The 11,939-nt window shown below is 41.4% G+C and overlaps 1 protein-coding gene and 1 pseudogene across 1 annotated transcript in view; both read left to right on the forward strand.

Annotated features, from left to right (window-relative positions):
- The window catches only part of ABI3BP (ABI family member 3 binding protein), a gene marked incomplete at its 5' end in the record, with an annotated part of 255,936 nt that overhangs the window by 33,544 nt on the left and 210,453 nt on the right, over positions 1–11,939 (forward strand). The gene's annotated exons all lie outside the window — the stretch shown is intronic.
- On the forward strand, positions 8,624–9,039 carry LOC102422015 (annotated as a pseudogene).

Here is an 11,939-nt window from a genome sequence, read left to right on the forward strand (position 1 = left end):
TGGGTTCAGCCAGGGTGGAGATATCACCAGAAAGATGTGATGGGGGGTGGGGGAGGGGAGGAGTGGCCTAAGCAGTTTGGGGCCTGAGAAGAATATAATTGTGATGATGGAAATTTAATGTTGGCCATAGGAGAGGCTGCTAGTTTGAGAGAAAATAAAGGTGTCTGTGAAGGCAATTTTCAAGTGGTATCTAAGAAGATCTGTAGTGAAAGTAGTTTAATAAGCAAGGAGAAGAGATGGTGATTAGGGTCTTGTATTCTTGAATTCCTGAGCTAGAGAAAGAACAAGTTTATGGATGGTAATTTTAAGGCTGATTTGTGTGAAAATGTCTTAAACAGAAAGCTCTTAGTTTGTAAACACTTAAAATTCTGCAAAAGGAAAGTTTGATCTTTGTATCATAATAGTAGCAATAATATTTGAATCTGGGTTCATGACTTCCCATACCACTAAGTGTAAATTAGGCTGAGTCCTCTGCCTCTTGTTGCATTTTTGTGCTAACTCTGGTATGTAACTAGACCTACTGTTGTTTCCAAACATCCCTCTCATGTCCTCATTTCTCTTCTCCTCTCTTTTCCTTAAATAGTGCTTAATGCCGACAAACCTCATCCCATCCTATAATGAACTATCATTATCAGTGGAAGTGGGGCATCCCCTTCCCAGAGTGCTGGGGGTGGAGTCATTACAAGATCTCCAGAAAAAGAGTTTTCTGAGACTCGCAAGGGAGAATGAGTGATGTTTATTTGCGCGGAATTACATCTTTGTGTTTCTAAAGTCTCATTTACCCTACCCGTGGTTGGCAAACTGTGGCTCATGAGCCACATGCGGCTCTTTGGCCCCTTGAGTGTGGCTCTTCCTAAGCCTTAGGAGTACCCTAATTAAGTTGATAACAATGTACCTACCTATATAGTTTAAGTTTAAAAAATTTGGCTCTCAAAAGAAATTTCAGTCATTGTCCTGTTGATATTTGGCTCTGTTGACTAATGAGTTTGCTGACCACTGTCCTAGTCCAGGCTTTGGAAGAAGTGTAGTTGGGGCTACAGTAGAGCTCAAGTCAGAGCCAGTGTCCAGCATTTCCATTCCATGTTGCAGCCAGGTCCAGTTCAGCATCGGGCTAGTTACAGTTCATTGTGTGTGGGTGAAGGCCGGAAGCAGGAGCGAGAGCCCTGAAAGCCAGGAGTCCAGGGCAACAGGCCAAGAGCCAGGAGAGTTAACTCCTTTGTTTAGGGAATTAAATATCACAAACCTTCCCCAGCTTGCAGTGGCCATGCTTACTCTGGCCAGTGACCTGTTCCCAGCCAGCATCTTCCCTAGTCTCCCCAACTTTACTGGGTATGCGTCTAAGTTCCCCCTTTCCAGACCAGTCCCCCCAGTGATCTGCAGGGAATAGACCAGTGGCTCCCTGGGGAGTTAAACCTGCAGCGTACCAGCAGATCTGCCCAAATGACATGCCCGTAATATCTGGCCTTCCCTTTGCTCCTTTCCTGTTATTAATAATTATGTTAATCACAACAGTATCACTGTCACCTCCTGATCTGTGTGATTTATACAGGAGCCTTGGGAGAGACCATGCCTTACTCATCTGCTATTTGCTATTAACACAGGTAACTTCTATCTCTAAGATTGACTCTGTAATTCAAATCTGAAAATTCCGGCATGATGGTGGGCAGCTGGGGTGAGGTATATTTCATTGGGTAGAGTCTTTTGGTGCCTGCCCAATGGGACCGAGATGATTCCTTCTTTACTTCCTTATTACTTTGAATAGTTGGAGCTTGGGCTGTTTTTGCTGAGCCTTGCTGTTTATAAGGCCTGCCTTTGAGTGGATTGATAAAAAGACATTGTATTTGCTTTTTCTTGTTGCTATAATAAGTTACTATAAACTTAGCAATTTAAATTAACGCAAATTTGTTATCTTAGAGCTCTGTAGGTGAGAAGTATGGGTAGGCATGGCTGGTTTCTCAGTTCCCGGTCTTCAGAGATATACAGCTGTTGGCTGGTGTAGGCTGTGGATGTGGCCTGGAGGCTTTAGGGGAAAATACACTTTCAAGCTCATTCAAGATTTTGGCAGAATTAAGTTCCATATGGGTTTAGGGCTGGGCTGAGGCACCTGTTTCCTTGCTGCATGTTGTCTAAGTGTTATTCTCACCTTCTACGGGCCACCCATATTTCTTGTCCTATGGTCCCCTTATTTCATCTTCAAAGTCAGCAACCATGGGTTGAGTCCTTCACATGCTTTGAATCCCTCTGACTTCTCCTGCTTCATATATCCTGCCTCCAGCCAGAGAAAGCCCTCTGCTTTTAAGGAGTCATTGATTAGATTGGGCTCACTTTGCTAATCCATGAGAATCTCTCAACTTTAAGGTCCTACATTTGAAAAGTTCATTTAGCACTTTATATACCTTTGTTCTTCAGTATATAATTTCCTTTTGCCCTGATTGCCTTAGTTTTAATCTTTTGTTTTCAGCAATTTGAAAATAATATGTCTAGCTATTGTTTTTGTGTGTATTTATTCTATTTGATGGGTTTTTAAGCTTCTTAGATTTGTGGGTTGGTGCCCATCATTGATTTAGAAAAATTTCAACTATTTCTCTCTTCAAATATTTCTTCTGCTCAGTTCTCTTTCTCTTCTAATTTTCTAATTACATGCATATTGAACTGGTTTATATTGTCCCTCTTAAATGCTCTATTTTTTTTTTAAAAAAAGTCATTCCTTTTTATTTGTTTATTACAATGTTTTTCATTTCTGACATCTCAATATGATTCATTATTACACTTTTCTTCTCTCTTCTCAGATTATCATCTGATTGTACATACTGTCCACATTTTCCACTAGAGTCTTATGCATATTTATCATAGTTATAAATTTTCTATCTGATAGTTCTAACATCTGTGTCATAAAAGTCTGTTTCTATAGATTGCTTTGTCTTTTGACAGTTTTTTTTCCTTCTTTGTATATCTCATTTTTTGGTTGTTTTAAACTTAGCATCTTTGTAGGACAAAAGAGACAGAGGAAAATAGTTTCATGTCTGAAAATTAGCATACATTTTCTTTTGTTGAGTCTTTAGGTTGAGACATTTAGGTCATGGGTTGAGCTAGATTTGTTGTTTGCCACAGTTACTTCAATGTGCTACAGGATTCAGATTCCTCTGGCATTGCCTTGCAGCCAGAGCTGACTGACCAGAGGGTATTTCTCAGTGTCTTCCCTTTGAGCCTGCACCTCAGAGGTTCTCTCCATGCTCCTGATGCTGCCTCAGCATTAAACTGCGATTACTTGTTATTCATTGCTTGTTAGCGTGTTGCTAGGGGACTTGGGGAGTGTTTCTTCTGTTGTTCTGATCCAGACTCAGTCTTAGGAAGGCACCCTTTCCTGGGTCTTAGGAGTGGAGTGTTCTCAGTGATCCTGACTCCCTCTCTAAGGGTCTGGGTTTAGGAGGTATTCCTGACCTTCTCCCAGGGAGAAGATATGTTTTTCTAGTGCCTTCTCCCAGCTCCAGGTGGCTCTTCAACTGTGCTCCAGGGCATGTCGTGTCCCCCATGGGGCTAGGAGAGATAGGAGAGAAGGATCTGGGTGGTACTTCATGACTTTCCACAGTGGCTGCTCTTTCCCCAGCCTTGAGCCACAAAGGAGGCTTTCTCATGACTCTCTTGCTGCTTCCAATCTTTCTATTAAGTAACAATGCGTTTCATGTAGAAAAACCATCAAGTGGGTGCAGATTCTCCTCATGTCTGAAGTTCCCAGGCATTCTGCATTCTCATGATATTCCACACTAGGCCGAGAGGAATTCGTTATAATTTCCAACCAAATTCTTCTTACCAGCTCCTATGACATCCACTGACATCTCTCCTTGGATGTGCTTGTCTTTTCTTAGATTCCAGGTTTCCCTACGATCTCAGTTCTGAATAATTTTTAAAAGCCAGCAAATTTGAAGATTGTTTGGGTGCTCTTTTTTGATTATTATAGGGTGGGAGTGATATTTTTTCCTCCTTTCTACATCCTAATATACATGGATGTAGAAATAAGAAGTTTGATGTTTTAAGGAAGTTTTGAAACACTTTTATACTATATATTCCTTTTTTAAAACTATAGCTATGCATACTCTTTTCATTAGTTTTCCCAAAATAGTACATGAGAGTATATTTTTTTCAGATGGTAAAATTATCCTGGATCAGAACACTGCTGTAAAGTATATCCTCAAAGTACATTTTCTGTAATGGAGTGAGACTGCAAAGAAAATGCTTGTTCCAACCGTTGCTTTGCCTCTTTCTCTCACTCATATAAACTCTCCTCTGTTCTGTTTCATTTCTTAGTCAAATTATTGTTTGTAGCCACATGTTTCTCAATAGGGCCAATTTTTATGAGCTCTTCCAGAAAAAAGTAACATGCAGTTATGCTGAGTCCCAGCACAGTCTTCCTGCACATGAGCTGAACTGTGAGCAGTGGAGCTCCGATCACAGTTGAAGTTTGATTCTCCCCTGACAAGTAAATTAACATCTCCGGTTTTCCGCTTCCTCATGTGTCTAGCTCTCCTTGTTTCTCACTAGCTGATCCTCAGCCTCCTTTGCAGACTCATCCTCATCTCACCAATCTCTTAAATTGGAGTGTGCCAGGACTGAGGCCTTGGGTGTCTTCGCTCTCCTCTCTCCTCCCTTGTGATCTCATCTAGTTTAATGACTTTAAATATCATCTAACCACTAACAAGCTGAACATTTCTATCTCCAGCCCTGACCACACCCCTCAACTTCAGACCTATTTATCCAGGTCCCTACTCAGTATCTCTGCTAGCCTTTCTAATAGGTTTATGAAGGGAATCAGATACCAGGAAACAGCAGTGGTATCTGCCCCCTCATCTGACATACCATGTGTCTTACTTATTATTTGTCTATCTCTTCTCATTAGAATGTAAGCTCAATGAAAACATGGATTTTTTTGTTTTGTTCACAGGCATATTGTTAGCTCATAGAAGAGAACTTGGCATATCTAGATGCTCAATAAATATTTGTTGAATGAATGAATGAATGAGTGAATGAGTGAATGGATGAATGAATAATTGAATTTCTATCATAATTTGAAAAAAATCTATCATTCCTACAGGTTTGTCAATAGATGCAAAAGATTCTTCCATGTGTAAAGTATTGTCAATACTATTGTTATCAGTGAAAGTGGGTTATCCCTTTCGATATAGAAAGTGGACTCTTTACAATATCTCTAGAAAAAGAATTTTCTGAGACTCACATGGGAGGATGAGTGATTTTTATTTGCGTGGAATTACATCCTTGGGTTTCCAAAATCCCATTTCCCATAATTCAGTCTTGGTAGGTGTGCAGCTGGGGTTTCAGTAGAGTTAAAAGCAAAGCCAGCATCCAAAGTTTCTGTTTCATGGTAGAGCTGGGTCCAGTGTAGCAACAGGCTAGTTGTAGTCAATTACTGCATTGTGTGGGGTCCACATGGCCCTAAGCCATGTGGGTGAATATAGGACTATGAGAGCCCTGCAAGCCAAGAGCCAAGAGCAACCAGGAGCACAAGAGAGCAGGAATGCAGGGGCCAGAGAGTGAACACCTTTGTTTAGGGTATTAAATATCCCAAATCTTCCCACACTTACAGTGGCCATGCCCACTCTGGCCAATGACCTGTTCCCATGTGTGACTGACAGACAATTACCTTCTCTATGTCTCCCAGACTTTACTGGGCATGCGTCTATTCTCCACCCTGTTCAGTCCCTTCCCCCAGCCATCTGTAGGGAATGGACTGTTGGCTTCCTGGGGAGTGTTAAACTGCAGTTTCCTGGTAAAGTTGCACAAATGACATGCCTATACTTTTTTGGTCTTCCCTTTGCTCCTTTTCTGTTATTTATAACGAGGTTAATTATAACGGTACCACTATTACTTAATATTGTTGTTATGGATGAGAGACCAGTTGGGAGCCGAAAACCAAGATTACAGGCTGTATTAGAGGAAAGAGACCTGCTGGGCTGTCTTGCAATGGGAGGACAGCAACCCGTGCAGAGGTGGGCACTCCTTTTGAGGGGCGGAATGGGAAGGAATGGGGGCTTAGTGTACTCGGCGCACGCTGATTGGTGGCTGAATGTATGATCCATATAGGAACAAGGGCTTAGGGTATTTGGCAGGTGTGGATTGGTGGTCCAATGTATAGTCCATATAAGGTACATGGTTAATCATTCAGGTATTTTCGGGCTGCAGGTTACATCATACTCCGCCCACCAGTTGGGGGAAGGGAGGATCTACCAATTGATAATGTATACTTATAATTGGAAGATATCTGTGAAGTGGAAATATTTTTAAAATTGTCAAAATAATGGAAGATTTAAGCACGGAATTGTCTAACTTAAATCTTATGAAGAACAGAAATACACAGATCATATATCTAGTATGGCTCCCAATAAGTTACTAACTGTAATGGAAACTAAATCAGCACAGTCACTCATGACAAAAATTATCTTCATTAAAAAAAATTATTCATCTTCAGGGAGGGGATCCTCTAGGGCCAGTCCTGTCCCCACTCAGATGATACTGTTGTGACATTTGCCTGATATGCATTGAGTGTGGTGCTTGGACTTGTGTCAGGAATAAGGCCCGTTTCTTTCTCAGGCAAACTCGTTGTTTTCTTGGGCAGACAGCAAGCTCTTCAAGCTAGGACTACGTAGCAGGGATTGTCGGCCTCCGAACCACCATTTCTCTCTGCCTGATGACACGTGTGTTGATTGCTCTCTGTGGTTATGAAGAGCTTTTGCTGAGTTTATGAGGAAGACATGTCCTGGTTTCCCTGCCTAGTCTCTTGCGAGCCAAGCCGTAGGATTCTGTAAAAATAAAACCCAAGTTAACAAATGAATGACAAACACATTTTACTTTTGTCCTGGGATTGGTGGAAACATGCCATTTCCGATAAAAATAAAAGCTGCCTCTGCACATTTCCATGTGTGCTTTTGTGTCTTGTGGATTTATATGCTAATTATCTGGCATTTTAATTGGGGCCCAGAACTGCAGGAAAAAAGGGTTCTCTATCCCTTGAATACTAATGCAGATTAATATTGGCCCCTACACACATTTTTTGTGCTAAGATGATCTAGGGCAGATTATCTACTAAGACTATCTATGAATAATGTGAAGGCCCATGGAACTGGCTGGACCTTGTTCTGTGTCATACCATGTATTTTTGAAAGGAGTGGCTAACAATACTGTAAAAATATTTGCAATTGCTTATCACAGTCAGTTTATTGCCATTTTACTTATTTCATCGCATAATTAATATTTAAATTATAATAGTGAAGGACAGAGGGAAGGAATAAAAAGTAAAGAGAGACTCCCAGGGAATGGCCATTCTAAAAATAAATGTATTGGGGGAAGTTAGGGACAGCATATAAATGAAAAGAATTCTTAAATTGATTAGAAGTGATTCCGTGACTAATGGCTAACCAGTGAAATTCTATTCAAAGGGTAATTCCAAGATTTCATAATTCCCAGCCCTCTTCAGACTTTTTATAATTTTGCCAAAAAAATCAGAGTTGTTGCCTTTTTGGCCCAAAGTTAATGCTTCCTGTTTGTATTGCTGTTTCCAAGTTTTGGGTTATTATGCCCCATTAACAAATAACAATAAGTCTCTCAAATACCACTGAATTATTTCTAAAAGGCAAATATCTCATGTATATTCCTAAATGCCATATTTGAGAGGAAAATATTCTGATGAAAAACAGAAATGCAGTACCTAGGATTGCTGTAGTTGGGCCATTGCTAAAGGAACTAGTGTTTGGGAGGGTAGAGGGTTCTCAGTTCATCCTAACAGCTAATCCAGTCTGACTCCAGTGGATCTGTCTAGTGTCATTATTAGAAAGAACTGACACGATTACTTTCAAGTCCCTTGCAACTCTGAGAGTCCAAGGACCTATGAACATGATCCTTCTATTTCAACCAAAGCGACCTATTTCTTTTTGTAACTAAGTGTAAGATGTGTAGTTCAATATGAGTTTCTGCTTCCTCCATTTTCCACCTGAAATGCTCTTCCAAGTCCTGCTTTTCATTTGGCTTTTTCTTTCAAGGTTCAGCTGAAGTTCCAACTTCCCCATGAATCTTTCCCTGGACAGAAACCTCTAATCCCTCTGAATGCAATAAATGACAAACATTACTTTTTATAAATAGTATCTCCAACTGTCTGGTCATTTTCTCAAAGGCAAAAATGGTATCACTTCCTCAGAGAAGTGTTCCTAAAAATATCTTCCTCCTTGCCTCAGAAACTCCCTTTTCTTTCTTTGCAAACGCTCTCTCTGGATATAGCCCTCATCATGTGTTAGAGTTAACACTTAAACATCAGTAGCCCTCATTTCAGAGGTACCAGGGTTGGAAGTGTCTTACTCATTTTTGCGTATGTACTGTTTCACCTGGGCCTGCAACATTATTTTGTAAGTTTCTTTTCTTTTTCATCTATAACAGCGGTTCTCAACCTGTGGGTCATGACCCCTTTGGCGATCGAACAACCCTTTCACAGGGGTCGCCTAAGACCATCCTGCATATCAGATATTTACATTACGAATAATAACAGTAGCAACGAAAATAATTTTATGGTTGGGTCACAACATGAGGAACTGTATTTAAAGGGCCAGAAGGGAGAGCGGCCCCGAATTCTGTTTGGAAGTATCTTTGAGCTCGCTTCGCCACCATGAGCAAAGCTCACCCTCCCGAGTTAAAAAAATTTATGGACAAGAAGTTGTCATTGAAATTAAATGGTGGCAGACATGTCCAAGGAATATTACGGGGATTTGATCCCTTTATGAATCTTGTGATAGATGAATGTGTGGAGATGGCAACTGGTGGGCAACAGAACGATATTGGAATGGTGGTAATACGAGGAAATAGTATCATCATGTTAGAAGCCTTGGAACGAGTATGAAGAACGGCTATAGTTACCAGAGAAATCAACTGCTTCCACATGTCCCCTCTCCATAGCACCTGTTTTACTACAATATAAAAATAGAGTCCAGTCCATTTTCACATTGAACTTTTGTTAAATAAACTTTTGTATTGGTCAAAAAATAAAAAATAAAATAAAGGGCCAGAAGGTTGAGAACCACTGATCTATAAAGATAGCCTTATTTTGACCTTTATGCCAGGAGCATTCAGGAGTCATCTACTATTTTAGTGCTAGATGTAGGAGGAGGAAGAGGTAACATAAAGTAGGATTGTGTGATTATTACATACAATATGAAGAAGGATAGATTGGAGAGGTGATGAATTTGATTATTATAACAATGGGTAGGATTGCCAGTCTTTTCAGGATAAGTCTATGGGAAGACCCATGGCTCCATCCCCCAAAAAGAAATGAGGCCATCCGATATGGGGGTTGGGGAGAATTATATTTGAAGAGTGAAAAAAAAATCAAAGATGCATCAAGAGGATGCAGGATAAGGTTTCAGAAGTTAGGAATGAAAAGAAAGAGAGAGGGAGAAAAGTTAAGAGCAAGTACCAGCTCAGGGGAACTAAGTAGGATTTTACAGAAACAAAGGGACAGATAATATGCAACATTTATCTAGACTGCATACAGGAGAAAATTGACAAGTCAAGGTTGAGATGGTGTTGTCGTTATAGCAGCAGTGTCTCAAATAACTCTCTGTTCACTTTTTAAAGGTGAATTGAATAGGAAGAGTGGCAGTTTTGACCAAAACTTAAGGGATTTATTTGTAGGCCAGAGACAAAAATTGCTTCTTCCCCCCAGAGACCAGAATACCAATAGGAAGAGCTAAGATGTTGTTCAATAGTATACAAATGGAGTGAATTAGAAATAATAAGCAGTGATTTTATTGAAAAGGCTAGGAAAGAGGGTAAAATTGGAATGGCTGGGAAAGTGATTCATTTACAACCTGTTTTATGTAATTTAGAATGTATCAAACCACAATCTATATGTGGTTTGTCATTTAGAGACTCTTCAGTTATAACAAAATTAGTGGGATCTGAAATGACCTGCCTTAAAGTGGGCAAGTAGAAAGAAAGAAAACAGGGAAAGTCACTTTTTCCTCAAATTTAGCTTTTCAGAAGAGAACCACTACTCAAAGCCCAGAGCGACAGTGAAGCAAAGTCATAGGCATCTTTGAATTCGGAATTTTCTGTTTGCTGCCAGTTTTATAGCAAGGCCTGAACAATGACTCTGCAAGGGCAACTCAGGTGCCTAGGACTGTTTCAGAAGAAGGGAAATAAGGAAGGCAGAGGAGTCAACTGGTTTTTGAGGAAGACGGGGTTTGCGTGTCATCGATGACAGTTCACGAAGTCGGGAGAACTAAAGCTGAATGAGTTTTCAGAAATAGAGGTACCGGTTTCAGAGAAAGCCAAGTTACTTGGTAGTTAGCAGCTAAGTTATTATTGAAGACCTGACTGTAAAGGAATTCCCTAGGAGCAAAAGACTGAACCTAAGTGAACTACCAAGTTGTGAGGCCAGAAGAGGAAGAAAAGTAAGGGAAAGAAGTGTTCTTAAAATATGAGGAGATTGAAGATACCACTGTGTCCCAGAGTAAAACCAAGGGGGTGTGTGGGGGTGGGGGTGTGCATTCATGTAAAAGCACATGCATTAAGGTGGTCAAACGTGTTAAATGCTATAGAGAAGTTATGAAGATGGGCACCTAAGCAAATGTCTAAACATGGACTCTCCAATCTGCACGACACATGTCTCAGATAGTTCTAGAATCATTACAACCATGGAAATTGTGTAATGCTAGTATGGGAAATAATAGGTAAATTTAAGAAATTAGTCCATCATTGCTCATTAGAGAGGACTGAGGAGCATCTCTTCATCCTCAGTGGGTGGAGTTTAGTATGCTGGATTTAGCGTCATGGCTGCGGCCGCACTGTCCTAGCTCCATGAAACTGGACATCATGTTTCTGTGAATGACTATTGTGAAATGCCTGGGGTAGGGTGGACACTACAGAAATTAAGTATATGTATTATTTTATGTTTTGACCCCTTAGAAATAACTTCTTGCTCAGAGGAATGATTTCTGTGTGGGAACAATATGAAATGGCATCAGATGCTTATGATCTGATATTAATTTTAAATTAGAGAGTGGATGGAAAGACTGTTTTGAGCAGCAGGATAGATTGATAGAATATGCCTTACGCAATGCCTTGTAGGATGGATTATCACAGACATCAACCCCCAGACACTCATCTTCACTTTTCCTCAGCCTGCAATCCCTTCCTGCCATCCTCTGGACAAATCCTTCTTACCACTCAAGACCCAGCTCAGAGGCTACTTCTTCTATGAGACCATTCCTGACCCACCCATTTCTAATTACTTAGTGTTCCTCTTTATCACCTCAGCTGCAGCTTACTCTACTATGTAGAATTTATTGAGTAATAACTCACACAAGTCTGTATCTTCTAATATAATAACACTAGAGGCCCAGGGCAAGAAATCTGTGCGTGGGAAGGGGGGGTACCCTCAGCCCAGCCTGCACCCTCTCCAATCTGGGACCCCTTGGGGGATGTCCAACTGCCAGTTTAGGTCTGATCTCGGGGATTGGGCCTAAACCAGCAGTTGAACATCCCTCTCATAATCCGGGAACTGCTGGTTCCTAACTGCTCACCTGCCTGCCTGCCTGATGGCCCCTAACTGCCCCCCTGCCAGCCTGATCACCCCCAACTGCCTCTGCCTGCCAGTCTGATCTCCTCTAACTGCCCCCCTGCCAGCCTGATCACCCCCAACTGCCCCCATCTGCTGGCCTGGTTGTCCCTAACTGCCACCCCCCCGCCAGCCTGGTTTCCCCTTACTGCCCCCCCGCTGGCCTGGACAACCCCCTACTGCCTCCCACCCCCATCAGCCTGGCCATCACAACTGCCCACACTGCTGACCTGGCCACCCCATGCAGCCAGGTGCTCAAGCGATTGGTCATCCCTCACTAACCCCCTTGGTGTCCGGGTTACACTACACAGCTGTGACGGTCATG

Source organism: Myotis lucifugus, unplaced genomic scaffold, assembly GCF_000147115.1.
Source record: "Myotis lucifugus unplaced genomic scaffold, Myoluc2.0 scaffold_231, whole genome shotgun sequence".
Classification (NCBI taxonomy): domain Eukaryota; kingdom Metazoa; phylum Chordata; class Mammalia; order Chiroptera; family Vespertilionidae; genus Myotis; species Myotis lucifugus.